Here is a 15,385-nt window from a genome sequence, read left to right as displayed (position 1 = left end):
TTTCACCATGTTGGCCAGGCTGCTCTCAAACTCCTGACCTCAAGCAATCCACCTGCCTCCACCTCCCAAAGTGCTGAGATTACAGGTGTGAGCCAACGTGCCGAGCCAATTTAATTCTCTTATACCAGTACTCCTGTCCTGGATTTTTTTCCACCTATAATCCTAATGTAATTTTTAGATTAAATAGTTATTATTTATACTATTTTAAATATATAAAAATATTACAATGCTTAAGCCAGGTGACTTAATAGCATTTTTTTTCTTTCCTGTATCATTAGTAGTCTTTCCTGTGTTAAAAATTGCCCTATTTGTATGTGTTTGCCTATTTATTTCTATAATAATCAGTTCTTCCTAATGAGCTAGGAGGTGGAACTCAACTCAGGAGATGAGACTTGACTCCAAAGGTGGGGCTCAGACACTGAATCAAATTGAGGACTAGCTAAAGCAGAGACAGGACAAAAGCAGCTTTCCATAGGACATACCCATCAGTGTGTGATCTCAGTTTACCATTGCCATGGCGACACCCAGAAGTTATGGCTCCTTTCCATGGCAATGACCCAACTCCCTGGAAGTTTCCACCCTTTTCCTAGAAATTTCTTCATGACCTGCCCCTTAATTTGCACATAATTAAAAGTGGGCATTAATATGACTTCAGCACTGGCTCCGAGCTACTGCCCTGGGCACAATGCCCGTGGCGTAGCCCTGCTCTGCAAGAGGCAGTAGCTCTGCTCCTGCTATCACTTCAATAAAAGTTGCTGGGCCGAGCGCAGTGGCTCATGCCTGTAATCCTAGCACTTTGGGAGGCTGAGGTGGGCAGATCACCTGAGGTCAGGAGTTCGACATCAGCTTGACCAACATGGAGAAACCCCAGATCTACTAAAAATACAAAATTAGCCGAGCATGGTGGTGCATGCCTATAATCCCAACTCCTCAGGAGGCTGAGGCAGGAGAATCACTTAAACCCAGGAGGCAGAAGTTTTGGTGAGCCAATATCGCACCATTGCACTCCAGTTTGGGCAACAAGAGTAAATCCCTGTCTTAAAAAAAAAAAAAAAAAAAAAAAAAAAAAAAAGTTGCTAACATCACCAGCTTACCCTTGAATTCTTTCCTGGAAGACTCCAAGAACCTTCCAGGCTAAGCCCAAAATTTGGAGCTTGCCTGCCTTGCATCACTGTTACTTCCAGTAGACTAAATATAATTTTTAATATATTCAGATGTCCTATATAATTTACCACTTAAATTGATTTGCAGAACTCTCATTCCTAAAACCTCATATTTTCCTGATACAATAAAAATTGGTTACTCTTTTGCCCTACCACATAGTTCTTGTCCTGGAATTTCCCTGCTCAGTCAACTTTATCTTTCAAATTTTTGTGTTGGATTCCCAGTTTCTCTGGTTTTGTGTCTTGTCCTTTCTTGTTTAACTTTCACACCGTGGTAGATTCCTGTTAAACTGTGCAAAGACAGTAATTCTTTTTGGAGAACTTGCGTATCTGATAATGCCTTTATCACATATTCACATTGAATTGATATGTTTTATCAATAAGGAATTAAATGATACATCTACATTTCCCTCAGAATTTTGAAATTATTACTCTGTCTTCTAGCTGCCAATATTTGTGTTGAGAGTCTGCTGACTTTGTATGAAAACTTTATGAGAAACATGTTATTTTTCTTCTCTCTGTAGAAGTAATCTGATATGAGCATCTGTGTGTTTTGATTAGCAATTCTACTAACTTACCTGCATCTATTCTTATATACCTGCCTTCTCTCCTGTTTCAATTAATTGTCTGTGCTCCCATCTAAGGCAAACACTACTACTTCATTTATTGATTCATTTTTTCACTCATTTATTTGCTTATTTTTTGCCTGGCAAGTATTTATTGTGTGTCTATTATATGCCTATAACCTAATTCTATTCTCGATAACAACTACAAAAAAACTCTACCCTCATAGGTCCTTATTTGAAGGCCTGAGGAAATAATAAACACAAAATAATTACATTAGATAGTAAATGAAAGCATTATAAACACCGCCTTTTTTACATTTTAAGAAGTTTGCTTCTGAAACCAATTCCTTTGTCTCTTTCATCATCAGCCTCAGTATCTATTGAATAATTTCTATGAGCAAGTAAACACTCTATATTCCAGATTAAAAATAAATTCTTATACTTCATTCCCCTTTACTTATTGCCACATTTCTCTGTTCCCTTTTAGAGCAAAACTCCTATAATTTGTGGTCTCTATTCACTGTCATCACTTTCTCCCTTTCTCATTTCTTTTCACTCCATCACCTCATAAAACTGCTATCATCAAGGCCCCCTGTTGCCAAAACTAATAGATGATTCTTAATACTGTTGTCACCTCCATTTAGCATTGGAAATAGTTGATCGTTTCTTCTTTTTGAAATACTGTCTTGACTGGACTTTTGGAATAACACTCTTGTTTTCTCCAATCTCACCAACAGTTCCTTCTTAGTCTGACTTGCTAAGTATCCCTAAATGCTGGTATGACCCATGGCTGAGTCCTCAGCTCACATCTCTTCCCCACATGAACTCACTTAGTTCCATGTTTAAATGTCATCTGAGTGATAATGAATTCCAACCCCATTTAACCAACTGTCTATCTGTGACACCTTCTCTACAATTATCAACCATAGTAACTAATAGCAACTGAATATTTCTTATGAGTCAGAAACTGTTCTAGGAACATTTAGAACAGAATTAATACATTTAGTTTCCCAAGAACTCTTTTTACACACTATGAAATTGAAGCACTGTGTACTTAATTCAGTTTTTAATATTATATAGCTAATAAGTCATCCACCCAAATTTAAACCCGAACCATCTGGCTCTACCTGCCTGTGTTCTTACTCATTACACTATGTTCCTTTTGGCTGGTTAAAGCTGGCATTTCAGACTAAATACAGGAAGGCATTTAATCTAAATCAGACTTATTTTTAGCAGGAACCTTGCTGTATGTAGGTATGTTTAGGTATAAATATACATCTAGCATTTGAAGATTATACAGATACATACTCAGGGCAGCAATCAGGTAGCAGTTGATTTCTCAGACAGACAACAAATGTACACTCTTTTAAAATATTATTTTCTCTATTTTTTTGTTTTCATTCAGTTGAAAATGTGATCACAATGAATATTAATGTTGAGGAATTGGGAGAGAAGAAGGAAAAACTTAGAGCCAGTAGTGGAGGTAGAAGACATGTTTATAAATATAAAGGTTAAAAACCTGTTACATATGTAAATGAAATGACTATCAAACATAAATTAACTATTTCCATCAGCTTGTTGATGAATGCAATAGAAGATCACAATAGTAAGATAAAAGTATTTCTACAGAGTAAATGAATATGTGTCTTGCTTCACCTGATATTTGCTATTGTGTTTGTATAATGTGGAATGATATCACAACTGAAATAGTAATAAACTGTGTCAATAACTGAAAGCAGCACAAATTGAGTACAAATAACATGAAAAGAGAGAGTCACCAGTTCCCTTAGTCAATAAAGATCACAGCTTTTCAGATCATGCTTGAATTGCAGTTATTAATCACACTGCCCACTTACAGCAGACAATATTGTGCTGCTGATGATTGATAATCATCTTGGGCATAATGTCAGCTTTTCTATGAACCAGGAAGACTTGGGCCATATTTTTGAGACATCACATATTGTTGGAATCCGCACTTCAATACATGCTCAAATCAGTTACTTTTTTATTATTATTGAATATATTGGGAGAAAACAACTGAAGAACAATTCTTTAGGTTTCTTAGGTCATTTTTGTAATTCAGGTGAATTTATGACACATTGATCATGAACATAAAAGTTATTAGAAGCAATTGTTCTATAATAAAAATTGAGTGCACATAATGTGGTTATAGCAGAACCATCTGCCACTCATGCAGACATCATTCTGTAAACTCATCTAACTAACTCTATTTTCCTTTCTGATTGTATCAGGGTAGCTTGCGGCATGACAGTGATTTGAGTGACAGGCATCCACCCTGGCACAGGGTGATGCATACTTCAGTTTTGTTTATGGGAATCATCCCTCCTTGAAAAATGTAAATTTTTAAATTGGTTTTTATTGAAAAGAGGTATATAAGGAAGCAGTGTTGTTGCCTTCAACCCTTAAAATGTCAAAGTTATTATAATAGTCTCCAGCTTTCATAAAAATTTTACTAACTTTTTAAATTGACTTTTTGGTTTTGTAATGAAAAAGAACATGAATTATTTAAAAGTTTCAGACAGTTTTTATTTAAAAATATTAGAATACAGTAAAATGCAAAAGACAATGTTCAAGAAAAAGCATAATATTCACTACATTTAAAGAGGTTAACATCCTCACATCTACTTCCTCAGAAAGAGCCAAAGTCATTCTTAAATTCTAGAGTTACAATGACAAGTATATATATATATATGGAACTATAGTAAAATATATGTTACAGATTACTCATAAAAAGTGTTAGCATGTTAGATTTGGAAGGGACCTTTGAGGATATCCTATGTTGATGCTGGAAGCAACATGGAAATCCCTCAATGATATTCCTGCCTGAAGGTCCTCCAGCATTTGTTCATCCACTTCACAGGAAATTTCTAACCTCATAAGGCAATATTCTGCATTAGAACATTTCTTGTTTTAGAAAGAACTCATATTAAGCCAACATTTATCTTGTCTCCACTTTCAAAGAGACACCCTCCTAGGCTACACGGCATGAGAAACTACTTTACAACACAGAGTCTTAAAATTTGCATAATTATGTGAAATAATACTTTGATGTTGCAGTATAACCAGCTAATTCAATTGTTTACATGAATATCATAATGAAATATGTTAACAAATATGACTCAAAAGCATTTTTGGTAAAATAATTGCTATGTCTTTATATACTCAAATGACTTTTATCAGAATAAATCAATTCCCAATTTGGTCAAAACTGTGTGAAAGAAACAAAATGCAAGTGGGAAAAAGATGCATGAGAATTTGATTTCTGCAGTTTCTTTTCAGTCCTATTTGACTGCATCTTCATTCCCTTACCATGTAGCAGATGTAATGGGTCATATATCTAATACTATAAACAGCTTTCCACCACCAGAGCTGCCATGTAGGTGAAATGTGTTCCCTTGCCAATAAACTCATGCTTTCTCTTCAGTTATACCAATCTGTAAGTTGACTTTATACATTATGTGTTTATTTGTCAAGCTGTGTATTGATTTGTGATGAGAAGAAAGAATTTAAAAAAATGAAAAAACAGCACATGTAGACTCCAATAATCTTGGGCCACTGTGTTGAGCTAAAGAAGAAACAAAGATTTCTTTAGAATTTTTTTTAAAATCCAATATCCTCAAAGACAACTTGGCCATCATAATTACATTTTTGTCTTTGAGTATCTGGCATTCTTGGGTCAAGTTATTTATCAAGAAAATGTTTCAATGGATCACTTAAATTTTTATCTCAGGAAGGATAGGAATCTAAAATTTTGTCTAACCATGTCATTTTAAGTTTTATGAGGTGGCATGGGTAGATCTCAGTTCTTCTGACCCAGAATTCTATTGTTTAAGTAGTACATGCAAAACTACCTGGAGGTTCACTAAAAATTCTACTGAGTCATTATTTTATAGCTTTCATAGACAAACTCTTGTTAACTTTTTTTTTTTAAAGCAAGTGAAATGTTTTCTCCACTTTGAGTTAGGAGAAAGGGGACTGTAAACAATGAATGGTTAAGACCTACCTTTTCTGCCAATGTCAGGTAATGAGAACAACAGGCATATTACATATTTTAAGAAAATTTACATTGTTTTGACTTGCATTGGGCAAAATTAAAAAGCAAACTATCTCAAACATTGCTTTTCCACTCACTGTCTTAAAATAGGTATAATTATTTAAGCAAATCTTGAGTAGGTAGTGTAAGAAAAGAAAAAATAGCATAGTAGGTGTTAGGCACAGTGGCTCATGCCTGTAATCCTAGCAATTTGGCAGGACGAGGTTGCTTGAGTGAGCTCAGGAGTTCAAGACTAGCCTGGGCAACTTAGGGAGACCCTGTATCTACAAAGTGTACTAAAAAAAAATTATCTAGGTGTGGTGGCCTGTGCTGTGGTCCTCCTCGAGAGGCTGAGGTAGGAGGATTGCTTGGACCCAGGAGGTTGAGGTTGCAGTGAGTTGTGATCATACCACTGCACTCCAGCCTGTGTGACAGAGGGAAACACTGTCCAAAACAAGATTAAAAAAAGAAGTTTTGTTTTTTTGTTTTTTTGTTTTTTTTTTTAGGCAGGTATTTCTTACGGGAGAATGATGCAGTATAAAACATGGAAACTATTTTGATAGATTCAGAGAAGAAATAAATAGAACAAAGACAAAGTAAAAGATAATATGTACAGGGTGTCAAAGATATGCACACAGAAGCTGGTGGTTGAGAACCCTGAACAGAGAATGAGCAAATTTGCCATTCATGTAGTAGGTAAGAAGGATGAGAGGTTGTTATTGCTTTTAAATTTCTCACCATGTTTATCATATAGAAACTCCAAGGATATAAGCTAGATAATATTTAGTTTTATTTTATTTTTGTTTTGTTATACTTCTCACATACTATAAAATATTTAGATAAATAAATCACAAATCCTAGGACAGAAATAGAAGTGTATTGCACCTGTCTTGATACATCAGAATGAAAATGTGAGAAAAAATACCATTAATTTTATTGCACATGAAAAGAGTTTATTTACTAAGAGCTACAGCCTCATAAATGGGGGACAGATTAGCTTATTGCCTAATTGTCACTTTGAAGTCATTGCAAGTAAAAGCATGTTCTACCTATCTGCAATGAATCTATGTACTTTCCAATGATTCAGAAAAGTCTAAGTGTAGGATGTGTGTCCTGATTTTCCAGGGACCAAATAGTTTTTTGGGACACAGAATTTGCAGGTTTAAAATTAGAAATAACAGCTTACAACCCTAATGAATCACAATTAGAACACTAATTATAGCCCCTATATATGAATGGCACAAAATAATAAAATATACTAATCTACTTCCTGAAAACCCAGCTATTGATGATCCTCCTCTGTCTCATAGATAAAATAGAATGGAGATTATTAACTAGTAAAAAATGGAAGATACCATAGAGAAAATATACAAATATATCTATATATGTTATATCGATATAAATTTTTAGTGAGTGGTGTTCTGAGTAGTATTTCAATTAAAAGATAATTATTATTCTTCACCATCATGGGGCTTTTTGAAGGAAAATAAGTACTGAATTTCTCCATGCAGAGAGTTAATTGAGGGAATTACACAGCCAAATTTCTCATTATGGTGCAGTTTGTTAGTTCAGAAACAAAAGCTTCTTGCAATAAAGCATAAAAATAGTGGGGGAAAAGAGTACAAAATTTGAATGCAGTGAGAAATGAAGGTACCAGAAACATTGTGTATTGTGCAGAGCACTAAGGACATTTGCCAATTGAGAGAATAGTCTTTGAACAGAAATAGAGAGGGAGAGAAGGTGAAGAATATGTTAGAAAGGGGGTGAAGGAATATAATAGCTCCTATAAAACCGGAGAGTTCAGGTAAGCAAGACTGTGGGAAGAAAGGCTGTTTGTAATAATTTCAGGAGAGGTAGCAGAGTTAATAAAAATATAAATAATTTGATACTTAGTCACTATAAATAGAGGTATGTAGTTCAGATGTCCCTGAAATATATGAAACAAAATATGTATTTAAAAATGTCAGTGGACCAAAGAAACAGATACAGTTTTAGGGGAGATGTATTTTAGGGAGTAGCCCTCATCATAGGTGATGGTATCTAGTCTTAAGGCCTGAAATATCATTTAGAGGCTGATAACCCCCAAATGTATATGCATAGCACAGACTTCTTTCCTGAGCTCCATACCTGGATCAAAACTGAATATTGACCTTAACAACATTGCTCAGTGTCCATTCTCTTCAACCTGGCCTCCTCCCACCATTTCCTATCTCCTTTAAATCTTCGCCCATGGAGGGCAAGAACAGAAAGGAGAAAGTCAAAGAATACCAAATGTAACATGCTCAAAATAAAATCTGAGTTCCATCAGACTCATCACCAGTGTATTAGTCCATTCTTATCTTGCTAATAAAGACATACTCGAGACTGTGTAATTTATGAAAGAAAGAGGCTTTATTGACTCACAGTTCAGCATGGTTGGAGAGGTCGCAGGAAATTTACAATCATGGTGGAAGGAGTAGCAAACATGTCCTTCTTCACATGGCAACAGCAAGAAGAAGTGCCAAGCAAAAGGGAAAAAAGTTCCTTATAAAGCCATCAAATCTTGTGAGAACCCACTCATTGTCACGAGAACAGTATGTGGGTAACCAACACACGATTAAATCACCTCCTAATGGCTTCCTCCCCTCACATGTGGGGATTATGGGAACTACAATTCAAGATAAGATTTGGGTGGGGAAGCAGCCAAATCATATCAACCAGTATCTACCTGCTTCCTCTCCACTATTTCCTACCTTTTTTGATGGTACTATGATGGTACACAATTGACACCTGCAAATTTGAGTGTGTTTCTTTTTTTTTTTCTTTTTCCTTCAGATTCATTATTCAGTTAGTCATTGAGTCTTTTTGGTTGTATACAAAATATATCCAGGTATAATAGCTTGCCGCCATCTCCAATTCCATCTCCCTCTCTTGCTTTACTCACGTGGTCTACTTCAACAGCCTCTGCATCAATCAGAACCTAAGGAGGAAAGAAATGGCATCCTCACTCTGGGTAATTGAAGAGACTATTTGCAAAGTATGGGAAGGGCTTAGGAAAAGCAGCAAGGAATGGTGCTGCCCTCTAGGCATAGTGACACTAAGAGGGTTTTACCACACCAGGTCTAAAAGGTAAGAGGACAAAGAAAGTTGCCTGATGACCACCAGCTGTCCATAGTAGGACAAAAACCAGCCTGGGGAGACACATCAGAGAAAAACAAATCCCTTACCTCACTCTGCTGCTTCGCTCTGATTTCCTACCAGTATCCCCATTGGCTAGACTCAACAGGAAGTCACAGGGCAAGGGGTCCTCCTGATACACACACTCTGTGCCAGTCACTGTTCCAAAGCACACGTGCAGTGGAGAAGGGTGCACACAGGATGAAAGACAGCACATCTTCTGGCTGATTTCCTATTCCATTTTGCCTCGCTGCAGTTGATTCATCATTTTCAAGTCACCCCCACAGAGAAATATTCCTTATGTGCCTTTTACAGTTGCCAACCCTTGAGCTACTTATTTTTACTCTTTGTCTCATTATTCATCTGCTGTCATCGTCACGTGTAACTATCCAAAATAATTGTATAGATGGAAGGATTGATGGAAGAATCAGTAATGGACATTTTAATGTCCTTTTTCTCTCCACAAAAATGACTCTAAACTCCATTGGACAGGGATTTAGCATGGTTTGTTCACTCCTGTATCCGGAGTATCTGAAACAGTGGTTCACCCAGTAAATACTTATTAAATAAATTAATGAAGACATATTTGTATTATTTGAAATAATGCAGTTGATATTAGCGGACAACATATTTGATAAAGTAAGTTAAAAAAGAATACTTGTGATTCGTCTTAAAAGAAATGCATCTTGTACTCACAAAAGACTGTCTCCAATTGTTTCGGATACTACAGCAACCGTCGTATAATAACAATCTCTATTTGTAATCTAGCCTTCCTTTTATTTGTTCGCAATCAAGTACCACTTGTTTTTCCACTATGACAGCTCATCTTTTTTTATATATCTTAACTGTTTAATAACCTCAGTTGATTGATTTGGTGATACAGAACTATTTTTTCTGGTTACTTACTATATCAATCTAAGGAAATAAATTATTTAATATTATATGTTACTTGTCTAACACTTTTCATGCATTATTTAATTTTCACACTAATAACTATAATTATCCTTGTTTTGCAAAGTATTAATCTTGACACTCAGAGAATAAAAGTAACTGCCCCAAAGCTATAAAGCCTATGTATAATAAAACTAATAATCATCTCAGTAAATGTTTAAAATGCTTTATCATTAAAAATACCTTACATCCTGAAAAAGAGAAAAACATATAATTTACAGTAAAAATTAAATATCAGGCAAACACCAACATCAAGAAAACACCTGTGTATGTAGACCCACCACTCAGGTTGACAATTCTCTTATTTACATTTTATTAGTAATTATGTATTCATGAAGAAAACATTTCATTTTGTATGTTTTGGGATTTTATATAAATGTAATAATGTTATATATACCCCTCTGTGACTTTCTTCTTTACCTCAATTATCCTATTTCAAGGATTTATTAATGTTAATGCCAGTACTTGTTAAATCATTAATGTTCACTGATGTATAATATTCCACTTTATAATATCTCACAATATTTTTTATCCATTCTACTGTTGACAGGTATTTGGGTTGTTTCTACTTGGGAGCTATTTAAAACAATGTCACTATAAACATTCTGCACATCTTTTTCAGAAAATATAAAATTTCCTCAGGGTATACACCTGAAATTAAAACAGGTAGGTCTTAGATATGCATATGTTTACCCCTCTAGGCAATGCCGAATTGTTTTTTCATATTTGTTCTAATTAACATTTCCCCTAGTGGTAGATGACTGTGAAGGAAGAACAATGGCCTCCAAAGATTTGCACATCCTAATACCTGGAATCTGTGAATATGTTACCTTACATGGTAAAAATGATTTGCCAATGTAAATTAAGAACCTTCAGATGGGGAGACTATCCTGGATTATTCATGTGGGTACAATAAACAAAGACCTTTAAAAGGCAGAATTGTCCATTAGAGTGATTTTATGTGAGAAGAATTCAACCTGCTTTTGCTGGTTTTGAAGATGGCAGAAGTAGCCATGAACAAAGGAATATGGGCAGCCTCTAAAATCTGGAAAAGGCAAGGAAATACATTCTCCCTTACAGCATCTGGAGACCAGTGAGACCAATATTGGACTTCTAACTCACAAAATTGTAAGATAATAAATGTGTGTCATTTTAAGTTTGTGATAAACTTATCCTTATCACTGCAATATAACATATTTTATATTTTAGTTATTTTATTGTTTTCATTCTTTCTTTACCTACTAGAATGTAAGCTCCCTAAGAGTAAGAATTTTCAATTATTCTTAATGGAAAATTAAATCGGTTTACTGCTGACTGCCTAATACATAGTGAATCCTCAAAATCTATGTACTGAATAAATGAATGACTACATTGGGCCTGGTTCTTACTCACTTCTTAAGTTCTGACTGCAAATTGCACAGTTTCCATGAGACAGAAGGTAAATAGATGTTCCCTTAGACACCATTTATGTTTTTTCCTACCAGGTTGCTGGAAGCACTATCAGTTTGGCATCACTTTAGCATAATTGCTGAGTCTCTTCATTTACATTCTTGGTATTTCAGCTACTCTAAATATACACTACAAATCTATGAGGTCCTTCTTCTTGCTTTAACTGTTCAGGTACTTCTGTCGCTCAACATCAAGATTCAAGGATTTCATCACTTGGATGAGACTGGGGAAGAGGATGGGTATTTTTTGTTCACCAGAATACTGAGAGTGACAGTATATCTTTTTAGGATAATACTTTTTACAGTGAGATTTTCCTAGTAGTTACCCTACTGTGATCAGGGCCAGAGTTTTCTCTTCTGTCCCCTCTGTCCCTAAAACTCATGGGAAACAAAATTGGAGTTCATTAAGTTCAGCAAATGCTCTTAAGGCCAAAGCCAGCTTCAGTGTTCAACATACCACGGTAAGCTCCAACCTTCCCTTAATTAATCCCAAGTCTAGGTATTTCTCACTCTCTTATCAGTTTGTCAGATACTTTTGAGGGAATTTTTTCTCATTTTGGGAGAGGATGTATTGACAGAAATGAAGTCTCCAGTCCCCAACCAATCACATTAGAGCCTCTACCCATCTGAGAGAGGCAGGGCAATCATACGAGACTAGGCCCTGAATAGAGGTCATCACACAGCTACCAAATAAAATGGATTGTGAAATACTTCAGATTGACTAATCTTATTAATTTTTCCAGTAATATACAATTGTTCTATATTCCTGTAGAATCTACTAGACCCATGTTTAGCACTGATCTCTTATTTTCTTAATTCTTCATGCCATTGGAATGTGAATTTCATAACAACAGGGAATTTTTCATGTTATGCCCATTGATAGATCCCCAGTACCTACATAGGTACTCTAAAAAAGTTTTTTAATGAATTGTGTGAATGAATAAATGAATCTAAAATTTAAGTTGTTTATTAGAAGATAATTTTCCCCCCAGTTTTACTGTAGTACAGCTCAGGTTGTAAGATATCAAACTGTATATTGACACTAACTTCAGAGAAGCTCATTTTTTAAAATAAGGATGATGTAGCCACAGAACCAATGTGCTTCTAAAAACAGAAAGAATATACTACCTGACTTTTGCTAGTAGCTATCTTCAAAATTCATGATTCTTAAAACTTTCCATAACAATGCCTTAGCCACATAGAGGTTACAAAGAGTTTTTCATAAGCAGTACCGCACTGTAGCCTCCTATAGCTTTGTGAGTTATAAAAGGGAAGAAAGCTTTGGTTAGAATTGTAGGCAAGAAAAATCTAATGCCTTATGGCTGATTCGTGGCATTGCCAGGATCATAAATTAATTCGTGTGTATTCTATCTCGGATCTTTCCTTTCTTGCTTCAATATTACTTCACTACAAACACTAAATTCAGTAACCTAGATCCCTAGTGATACATACATAACCCTAAATGAATTGTTAGTTATGAAAGTTCTACCTTAGAATTCACTGATACTAATTAATCAGTTAACAATGGCAATGTGTTACATTCAAAAAAACTTTACACATGTGGCTGTGCTTTTTCTAAAAAGAATCTGGTATCTCTGAAACCTAACATTTATTTTTGTAAACAATCACAACTTACATGTTGAAATCAATTCAGTATGTATTTTACACACAAAAAAAATTTAAAGAATTACAAAAGGCTGTAAAACTGAGATAATTAGCCATTTGCCAGAATTTCTGACTGCTGCTACATGGATTCACATGTTAAATATCAAATATTTTACTTCAATCTAAGTTCTAATAATAGTAGGATTGGCAGTATTTTTGAAGCAATCTTACTCAAAATCCTTTCTATAGTGAAAGTAGCTTGGCCATGTAAAATAAGGTAATACCTATATCTGTCCAAAAATTTGTGTTCTAAAGGAAATAAAATGATTTTCCTCTTGTTTCTAGGTCATCCTGAAAAGAGATTAAAGTTTCTGGAATGAAATGCACAACTTTATTTATGTATTTTTCTACATGAAGAATACTCAAATGTTAAGGATTCTAATAAATATTTTCCTCAGAAAAATACAGTATCCTTTTCTACTAAGTGAAGATTTTGAAAGGTCTTCTCAGACTGTTTAAATATCAAAACATAACAGTTTTAGAAATTCTGTGTAAATGAATTAGGAGTAGGCATATTAAATTTTCTTTTAAATACACCAAAAGTTTATAGCTAAGATTAAATATTAAAGACAAAGACAAGGTTTTCCAAAATACATGCTAAATCTCCCACCTGATACAAAAAAAAAAGTAAGAAAACTTTTCATAGAATTACCTTTTTGAACATTATGTCATACAATCAATGTATTTAGTCTGCAGAGGCAAGACTAATCTCTCTCCTAACTTTTAGCCCTGAATATTATTAATGAATGCTGCATTAACTTCCAGTTTTGATAACAAATATGCTTTAGTTGTCTTTTTCTTGCACAAAAGGAACGAACCCACACTTTTCTCATTGGATGGTTTTCAACTGAGAGAAAGAGAGAAAGGACACAAAGATGACATTAGCCATATCACACATTTTAGGGGATTTCAATATTACTAGGAATATCATATTCCTCTTGAATAAAAGCTTCCAAAGAGCAGGACACATTATTTCTTCAAATAAGCTTTCCCTTTTGCCATCAATTGACATGGCTGAGAAATTACTCGTATAATTCTTCATAAGTGAATATGTATCCTAATCTGAACATTCATATAAGGTTATAGTTCCCAAAGTGCTTTTCTATCTATAACTTGTTTGGGATATTGTATTTTTCAGTGCAAAGCTGCTTGATGAGTATGACTCAGTTGTCAGGTTAAATGTCCAAATAATCAATAATACATTTATAAGTTTTCCAATGATTATTTGCGTTTGTATAACTAAAGAGAAAAAAATACTGGTAGGAGAAAAGGGCTCTTCTTGGTTCGCAGAGAAGCTATGAGTCATTTACTCTCACATACTTATGAAATCTCACTTATTCCTGCAAATGGAAGATGTAAGTTGATGTATGATTCAAAAGCATGAATAAAAACATGCTGTTGTATTTGGCTTTGCTTTCTTGACATCTAAGCTGCAACCCAAATGGTGAGTATGACTTTAACAGGTTAAAGTGGTGGCTCATGATACAATCCGGAAAGGAAGTAATTCAATAAGCTTTGTATAACATACAACAGCAATGCTATCTGTTCCATTGATAGCTAAATAAAACACATTTTATTCCTGCTTCCATGATAAATTAGAATTATAAACTAGCTGATTTTTTTTTTCAGCAGCATATAAATAACCCTGAATTAAGATTTGGAATATTTCAATTTGGTTCTGACTAGCTCATAAACTCATCAGCTTTGTTTTTATGTATTATAACTCGCATTACCTTTCCAGATCTCAAGTATTTCGTGTGTACAATTATAGAATTGCAGTGAGCCATCACTGGGGCACCTTCCGGATTTTAAATTCAATAGATCTGAAATTCTGACACTGAAGCTGACTGTCTCAGTTAAGGAAAGTGTTTTAGAACACTGACTTGCTTCCACCTAGACACACCTCAAGCAATTAGATGTTTCTATACTTTCTTCTCCTCCCAGTCTTTCTTGGACCACCCTACCACTTCACTAAAACTGCTGATTTAAGGACATCAGTGACTTCCATGTTGATAATCCAGTGGTCAGTTCTTTTTCCTCTAGACTTTTACACAGCATTTGATACAACAAATTACTTGCTTTTTCTTGAAACATTTCTTCATCTGGTTCCTGGAACATTATTAACATCATTCTCTCTAATATCTACCTCAATATGTGACTCCTCCAACACTTTTGCTTAATCCTTTTTTTCTTGACCTTTAATGACAAACGTCTCAAGCATCATTTCTCAGATCTCATCACTTTTTCATCTACATTAACTACCTAAGTGATCTTATCAAGCCCTGTAGCCTTCAAAACACAGTAGCAACTCATAATAGCATCTCTGGCCAGGAATTATCCCTTTAAATTCAATCTTAAAATCCAACTGCATAAAATATGTCT

Source organism: Rhinopithecus roxellana, chromosome 12, assembly GCF_007565055.1.
Source record: "Rhinopithecus roxellana isolate Shanxi Qingling chromosome 12, ASM756505v1, whole genome shotgun sequence".
Taxonomy (NCBI): Eukaryota; Metazoa; Chordata; class Mammalia; order Primates; family Cercopithecidae; genus Rhinopithecus; species Rhinopithecus roxellana.
The sequence above is the reverse complement of the archived record's forward strand: the minus strand, read 5'-3'. Positions refer to the sequence as shown.